Genomic DNA, 8,889 nt, shown 5'->3' with positions numbered 1-8,889 from the left:
ACTGATCCTCAACTCCAGACTTGGGAGAAAAGAAGTGACAAACTGGACCTGCTGGGCAAAACCAAGCAGCTCGTACCCAGCACATCTAAGACCTAAAGTCATAAAGCCAATTGCCACTAGGCCAAAGGCTGATGACAACAGGAAGGTTGACTTCCTGGGTACTACCTTTATGGAGAGATAGCCAGACAGTGGTGCCCATTTCTGGGATTTGATCATAGACTCCCTGTCTCTCCAGCACCATCTGGTCTACCCAAGAAGCCTGATGATGCAGAGAGGCCTTGAGTTTATATCAATCTGCCTTCAGTGACTGGATTTCCAAAGAATCTATTTTTTCTTTTGGTCCTGGGTCCAGAAGCATCTAACTTTCTTCCTCTAAGACTACAACCCTCACACCTCCACAAACACACACCACAGTACCTCACGCTCTGCCACTCAAAGCCACATTCCCTTAGTCCAATCTCCTGGGAGAAAGAGGGTGCAATGCATTAAGTCACCAACACCTTCGTGTGAATGTTCTCATCAGATTCTTCCCTCTGCAGTAGCCAGGTGTTAAGAAAGTCCCAAGCACTGAGAAGGAAGGACACTGAAAAGAGATGGGAGTGGGGAGGAGAGCACAGAGCAGAAGTCGTTCCTGCTGAGGCTGATGCTCTGGAGAACACCTGGAAAGGGCCAGAGACCCTCTGTGGCTCCTTTACAACCACCCTTCTTCAGGCCTAGCGAAGACCAGTGGCTTCTGTGGTGTGCTTTGTCCCCTGTACCTGGGGATCTGCTTTCAAGCGAGGAGGTGGTGACAGTGACAGATCTGCTGGTGTATAGGCCAGCCACTACCAGAGCAGGCTGCCGCAGAACACTGGCCTTCGGGTTCACGCCAGCAGAACACTGGCCTTGAGGTTCGTGCCAGGCCACCGAGAAGCAAGCCCAGGTGGGCTCTGCCTGTCTTCCCCTCCCTGCCCACACCTGGCACACGTTGCCCCGTGTGCCATTTGCCCTGCCTCTGAGGTACCGCTCTGAGATCATCAGGGTATTATCATTATCATTCGACTCAGACATAGCCCCCTGTTAATAAACAGAACAGCACTCAAGTCTTACCAAGTCCTTAGTCTTTGCCAGCACTAAGCATACTTGCCATAGCCACCATTCGCCAAGCAAGGCAGGCTTCATGGCAAGGCCTGACATTCACTAATCACAGAGCTGCTATCCAGCTCAGACTTTTGTGTGAGAAAGCAGAGAATGGGGAAACTGGTGACAGTCAAGGCCCCGGGCAGAACACGCAGGTCTGCCCGGCTCTGAAGCTGGCTTCTCTGCTACCCTTCCACGACAGTCTGTGTCTCTCATCTCAAATGCACCCTGCAAGGTCAGACAAGGACCCCGGCTAAACTCTGCAAGGAATGGTGGCGGCATGCTTTGCTGATGCCCCGCTCACAAGCAACAAGCTGGAGCCACCATGCCATGCAGGCGTGCATGATTCTGGCTGCCTCCGAGACCAATGACCTAGCTTGAAGGGCTGAGCTCTAATGCATGGTGAGAGATGGATTTCAGTCTGAAGGAATGTCTTTGTTGCCTCTAAAAGCAGAGCCCAAGACAGGATCTCTTATGTCAGGAAGAAGGCTCCCAGGGACACCTATAAGGGCGTAAGGGACAGAATCAAGAGGGACTCTGCATCATGAGGCGAGGGACCAACCCTCAACCTCTTCTATCTGTCAATCATTTGCTAAGGACTTTCCTGCATGGGAGGTGGGCAGGGCATTTTAGGCTGAGTGACAACTCTCTAGAGACTACAGCTGTGAGTCTCAGCGCCAGCATGGGGAATGCTGGCAGCTCTTGAAGGACCTGGGTAAAAAGCCATAGGCATCTGCTGGGAGCAGGGGACTCAGAAGGCAGGGTCCTCACTGACTTCAACTGCTACAAACGTCAAGACCCATCCCTTCCCTCTTCCCCTTCTTCCTTACTTGTAGATCTTGTAGCACTGGACCAGATGGGCTCAGGTTTCTGGCTCTTGTTTCTGGCCATCAGCAGCCACAGCCAGATCTGAAGAGCAAAGGGAGCATCCAGTTTGAACTCTTCCAAGCTGGGGCCTGCTCACCCCAACCCCTTCCGGAAGTCTGTCTGTGAGGGGATTCCCAGTGACGCATTCAGGAAGGTAGCACCGAGCAGCGGCCGGCCCCAAGCCAGGCCTGGGGATCATGAATGAGGGCAGAGACATGGCCAGGCTGTTCCTCCTCACCAGCCGGAGCTGTGGGCCCCCAGCAGGGTGAGCAGCTGCCCTCCCGAGGCAGCCCAGGCAGGCTCAATGCCCAGCCCTTGATGGCCAAGAGCCGAGCTGGCCAGGTCCATACGAGAGGTCTTTTCTGTAGTTTCCAGAGGGGACCCCCGCTACGCGTGCTGTAACCTCCTCGTCCTTCATTCTTCTGTGCTAAATTCATGTTTTCTATGATTATTCCCTAAGCTCGGACGGGCCACAAACTGAGAGCCGGGGAAGAGTGAAAGAGTAACACACACAAGGTCCTTTCCTGCGTTCCGGGTCAGGAGGACTAAGAGCAGGGCACTGCTTGCTCTTAAAGCGTCTCACAGGAAAGGAAACTGGATTCCTCCGGTTTCGCATAGATCAGATTTTCCTCCAGGGTCACCACCCTACAGTGGGGACTCAGTTTAAACTCGCCCGCTAGGCTGCTTGCCCCCTTATCCAGCTAAAGAAAATCTTCTCTCCATTGGGAAGGTTAGAGATGTAGAATTGAAGGCCACGGTACCTTCAACCTTGGAGCAGTGCCCGTGGAGGGGAAACCACTAGACGGACCTCTTAGCAAAGGCCAGCACAACCATGCCTGGCCGCATCCTCAAGGTTTTGGATTCCCAAACTTGCTTCTCCCACCCAGAAGCTTCCTCCATGTTCTGAATCTACTAAGTCTTCCTGCCTGGTCCACACTTCCCGCTAGACAGTATGTTCATCAAAATCACATATGCCATTGTTGTGTTAGGATTGATTAAACAATAGAGGTTTGTCTCTCCCCATTCTAGAGACTGGGGAATCTGACATCAATGTGTCGGAGGGGATGTGGTGTCTGCTGGGAACCCTCCTCATGGTTTGCAAATGGCTCCCTTATGGCCTCATGTGGCAGAGAAGAAGGAGTGGTTCTGTGTCCTCCACATCATCTGATGGGGACGTTAATCCCCTTCATGGGGGTTCCATCTTCGTGACCTTATCACCTTCTAAAACCCCAACGTCCAAACAGGAAGCCAGGAGGGATTCCGTTCGACATAAGCATTTTTAAAGGCCATCAGTGTGTGTTCCACAGCAGATTCATTCAGAGAAAGCTCCAACTCACCACATCTGACGTGACTAGGGCTCTCACTCCCAAACAGGGCCACCCAGTAGGTCTTGGGGTGCTTCCCTCTTCCCCAGCCTCTGATGCCCAATCCAATGTCAGTTCCCATTTACTGCCCAAACAGACCCAGACTGCTTCAGCCCAAATCCACTGGCCCCTCCCAAGTCCAAGGCATAGCTGCTCCCCGAGACAACAGAAGGGGTTGCCTATAGGTTCCACTTAACCCGACTCTCTACTCACCCCCGAGAGTCAGAGAGAGCCTTTACAATCGCTTGTTCATGCTATTGATTCCTTTTTTTTTCTTCCAACACTGGGCATTGACCCCGAGGCCTCATCCATGCCTGGCAACGTTCCAGTTCCGAGTGATGATGTCCCCGCCCACTCTGCTGTTTTCAGCCGTGGATATTCACTATATATGTATATTTGTTATATATATATTTGTAGCAATAAAGATATTCTTTTTGTTGCTTAAAAAAAGGGGCAACTCTCTTGTTGCTCCTGACAGAAAACCCTCGGCAATTCCCAGTCCCCTAGGATCTGATCCTACCTCTCTCTAGGATCACCGTCTCTACAGTTGGTACATGCCAGGTGCATGCCATGCTCCAGCTGCAACCTAGTCCCTCTGACTCACCTGCATCTATTCCCCATATGAAACTTCTGTGCCCAGGTTCAAATCCCCAGAGTTCTCAAGCCTCTGTCTAGTCAATCCACTCTTGGGGAAGCTCGGAGATTTGAGCTCAGGTTCAAATCCCTGCCACACACCGTTCCGCTCAGTAGCCTGGTCTGCTCAGTGTTTCCCCCATTGGACTCTTATTGGTTTAACCCTTGAGATAACATATCACTCTGTAGCCCGTGCTGTCCTCAAACTCACGATTCTCTTGCCTTAGCCTCCCAGGCTGTGGGATTGCAGTCAACTCCCTAATGGACTTTAACTGAAGGGAATAACAATCTCTGTTTTATTAACCTAAATTAAACCCTGAATGTGTAGTACATTGCTGGGCACAATGTAGATGGTAACTAAATAATATTTCTATAACCTGAATGAATAAAATCTTAAATGAGCTCATAGAATGAATGAAACATAGCCCTTATCTTTTACTGCCTTGTTCTAATGTTCCTGTTGCTTCCTGGAGAATTCTGGAAGTGGGACACTGACCCTCTAGGGACACTTTTCCCATCCTGGGCATACAGGTCCAAATTCCCAACCACCAGGAAGTTCCATTCTGGCAGGAAGCGGAAGAAATTTGTTTGCGGATCAAGCCAGGGGCTCCCCGCCAGGTCCCTGAGCAGAGCCAAGCCAGACTCGCACCGGCCCACAGATTCAGCTTTGCTCACTATCGCGTTTCCTTTTGTCTCGGCCTGGGCATTGCCTTCATCTACCTGTTCCTCTGCCCCTCTTCATCCTCTCCTGGTCTGGAGAGAAGTTCTCAGCTGCAGCCCACGGCAGGCAGACAGGCTCTCCAGACTGACAAGGTGAGTCAGTGGGCCTGGGGTCTGGCCATCCTGACGGCAGAAAGAGCATAGGCTCTCTCCACTCTGTGCTGGTTACTGCGCAGAGCTCTCTGCACACCGAGTGGCAACAGTCCTCCCATGTGACTTCTCCTAGTGTTTCCTGTTTGAATAAAAAGGGACCTTGGAAAGATTACTGAGGACCAAGATTATGTAGGAGATTAGGTCCCAGCTTACTATGACCTACAAGCCAAATACAGACCACCACTTGGTGGGGCAAACATTTTATTAATACAGATCCGTGTTCTTTTTACTCATTTGCCTATGGCTATTGTTGCGCTACAGTGACAGCATCCCTATAATTCAAAAAGACAATAAATACATATATCATATATATGTGTGTGTGTGTGTGTGTGTGTATGTATATATAATCTGACCCTTCACATTTATTTTTTATGATTTGTGTGTATGTCTGTGTGTCTGTATGTGGGTATGTACATGTGAGTACAGTGCCTGTAGAGGCCACAAGAGGGCATTGTTTCTCCTGTAACTGATGTTACAGGACTTTTTGAACCACCCAATGAGACTTGGAAACTGGATTCAGGTCCTCTGCAAGAGCAGCAAGCATTCTTAACCACTGAGCCAAACTCTCCCTTGATCAAGGAATCCTTGCCTAGCTCAGCAGAGACCACAATCACTGGCTACAGGAGGGGCATGAACATAAACTCATTTGACCTCAGATCCCGTTTCTGCAAGTGCAACAAGTGCACCTAACTGCTGACTCATCGCCCCCATTCTTAAAAATGCTATGCCAACTCTTATTTTGGCACCCCTACCTTTTATACTTGACATCATGTGCCTATGTTTCCGCACACATGTCCCACTGCTTGTTGGCATGGGAATGGCTCTCACGAAAATGTGAGCTTGACCAATCTGACTCATTTCTGGGGAATTTGGACTAAGGAAACCGAGAAGCCCCATCTACTAGGGAAATGGACGCTATGGGTTTTGAGGCTGGTGGCGATTTGTGAGAAGAGGTGCTCCTCATTAGAGGGAAAAGTGGAGTCAGGGGACCTGTGAAGCATAGCCTTGCCTGGAGCTCTAGGAGAAAGGAGAAGGAGGCTTTGGTTCCTAAGTGTTCCCCAATTCCAGCTTCATGAGGACAGTTGTTCTCTTCCTAGATCATCTGGGCCTTTTGGGTTTGTATAAAAAAAGGAAAAGAAAGGAAAGAATAAAGAAAGGAAGGAAGGAAGGAAGGAAGGAAGGAAGAAAGAAAGAAAGAAAGAAAGAAAGAAAGAAAGAAAGAAAGCTCTAAGAAGATGTCATCACTAGCTATGTATTGACTCATGCCACTGAAAGTCCTCATGAAATTCAGGTTCAGCTTGATCCAGCAGCTCAAGTGATGTTGCCTGTGACACCATGTTTTTCAGCCCCCCTGTCTTACAAAAGGATGTAAGGATGGCTTGATCCTCAACCTCTGTTCTTTGTCCTCTCCTATCTATGGCCACTCTAGAGTCTTCAGGATGGCTGCAGCTATTCCAGACCTCACAGCTTCATGCCAGCCTGCAAACTGGGACACAATCCCAGCAGCTCTTCCCCCTTAGGACCTGACCCCTTGTCCATGATCTCTGAAGCAGTGACTTGGGCGGGCAGAGATAAGTGTGCTATTTGTATCGGACTCCCCATCGCTTGCTTCAGTTTTCCCACTTGTAACAACATCTACTTATTACGACCCAGGTCCTCATTGTTCATCCCACATGTTGACTCCCCTAAAACTCATAAAACTTTCCAAGGTGCTAACCTGGGGTCACAGACATCCAGGAGTTAAAAATGGCCTGTGAAATTCAGGACCCTGAGGTCCTGACCCCTGCGTGCCTGCCTTCTACAACAGGGTCACAAGCAGTCGCTGATCCCGCCCTATTGCTGCTCTTCCACCGCCTGTCACCACCCTCTGACCAAGGTTCCTTGCACACGGGGAGATGGTTTTTGTCCAAAGATCCCAGGCTTTAGACTGGGTTACTCAAAAGTCCTGTTCCCACCTCTGGGTTTCTCCGGACTCTATTCTCATCACCACCTCGAGCTGTTGCCATGGAAACTGCTGGGCTCCTGCATCCCTTTCATCTTTCTTTCTGGGAAGCAAGTCCAGCTCTCTGGCACCCTGGTAGCCAGGCCCGACCATTATAAAGACCAAAGAGGCAGTATCTGAAAGAAGCATTTGCAGGGAGAGGGGGGAACTAGGGCGCACCCCTGAGTTTTCTTTGAAGAGCTCCAAAATAACACCAGGCCCACCGAGGACCTCTGCCAATTGCGGCAGCCCACTCCGGCTTGCAAGGTGTTTGCCATCCCAGCTCTGGCATCTCGTAGTCACCTTCTTCACTTCCTGGGGACCTGGGACAGAGGGCTCATGGGGGAAAATCTGCTTGCCGTGTCCTTGTGTTTGTGACAGCCCTCAGAAGGGACAGTCATTGGGATGGCAGGAAGGATGTGAAAAACAAGGCTTAATCTGCCCGTTTTGGAGAAGAAAGGATCTCTCACTGGAGGACTGGGAGACACTGGGAGATGCTACACACAACACTGGTGGCCAGGGTCTACTGACTACTTTCTAGATATTGCCCAGGAACATGGCATTTGACATACAAGAACCCTGGTACACGAATGAGCCAAAGTGACCTCAACACCCCACCCTGCTAGACCCTGCTTAAGAGCTGGTCCCTCTGAGCCTTGGTTTCTTATCTTGAAGATGGTTCCAAATCTTATACTAAAATTCTGAGAGGGCAGCTGTGTGAACCAATAAAGTGTGATCCATTACAGTCACTGGTGAGGACATATACAGACACCAACATCCACTGCTGTCACCACCACCACCACCACCACCACCACCACCACCACCACCACCACCACCATCACAGCCATCAGCATCAAAGCTGGTATAGAACTCACACAGACGCCCTGGAGGAACAAGGTCTCAGACACTGGAAAACATTTATGAGTCTCGGTTCCTTGAGAAGCAAGCAGAAAAGCACCGTTTCCCTGTCGCTGCTTAGGATACAGTCATTGGCTTCCCTGGCTCTGACCTTGCTTCACCTTCTGAGGCTGGGCAAGGCAGTTGAGGGTGCTTTCAGGCCTCCGAGCAGTGCCGAGTCTCACAGTGCCCCTTCCCACAGTGGCTCCAGGATCTGGAGGGGTTTCCCGCCTCAGAGGAGCCAGAAAAGAAACCATACCCAGGAACCCCTTTCCGGTTAGTGACCTCAAGTGGAGGCAGAGGGAGTTCTGAACATGTTAAACAGGCAGGAGTCTGGCTCCAGGTGTGGGCTGGGGCTAATCTTCTAGGACATCAAGAAAAGGTCCTCTTGGCCCATGTTGATACCTGTATCCACTTTTCCATTTAGCCCTGACCACACACAAGATTCTTGGTGGCAAACCCTTGACGAATCATTCGTAATCCTTATCTTGATATTTGAGAGGAATCAGACTCTATCTTGGGTATTTACAGAGCCAGCAAACAGCTTCAGCCTGCACACTGAACCTGGGAGGGAGTAGGAGGGAACTTAAAGAAAGGAACCCCCAGTGGCAGGTGCCAGAGCTGAGAAGACTGAGCCTAGCCCCTTGGGTGCACCAGAGTTGAAAATTGCTTTTCTGGAAACAGTGTCTGCCTCACTTGCCCCTGGCCCCCACCTTAGCATTCACCCTTCCAGGAGCCAGTAGCAACTTCACTGGGGGACACAGAGAGTTAAGACTTTGAATCTGGAATCATCTTCAGAGGTTTGTGTTCAGGGCCTGATTTCCAATTCAGCAGTGATCGGAGGCAGGATTTGGGGAAGGGAAAGTGAATAAGTGGGAGAGATTTGACTTCATGGGTGGGTTAATCCATTGGCAGATTAATAATTGATTATTGGAAGGTGGTAGAAGCTGTAGGTAGGTGGGACCAGTTGGGAGGCAGCAAGTCACTAGGGTGTCAGTGGGAGGCTGTGTCTCATTCCAGCTAGGGTTCCCTTCTTTCATCTCTCTCCCAGCCTCACTTCCCGACCAAGGTGCCCTCCATGATGTTCTGTCTCACCACCACCCATGAGCAATGAACCAAATGCCCACAGACTGTAAAACCTCCGAAATCATGAGT

The sequence above is a fragment of the Chionomys nivalis genome, chromosome 21 (assembly GCF_950005125.1).
Source record: "Chionomys nivalis chromosome 21, mChiNiv1.1, whole genome shotgun sequence".
NCBI classification, from domain to species: Eukaryota; Metazoa; Chordata; class Mammalia; order Rodentia; family Cricetidae; genus Chionomys; species Chionomys nivalis.
The sequence above is the reverse complement of the archived record's forward strand: the minus strand, read 5'-3'. Positions refer to the sequence as shown.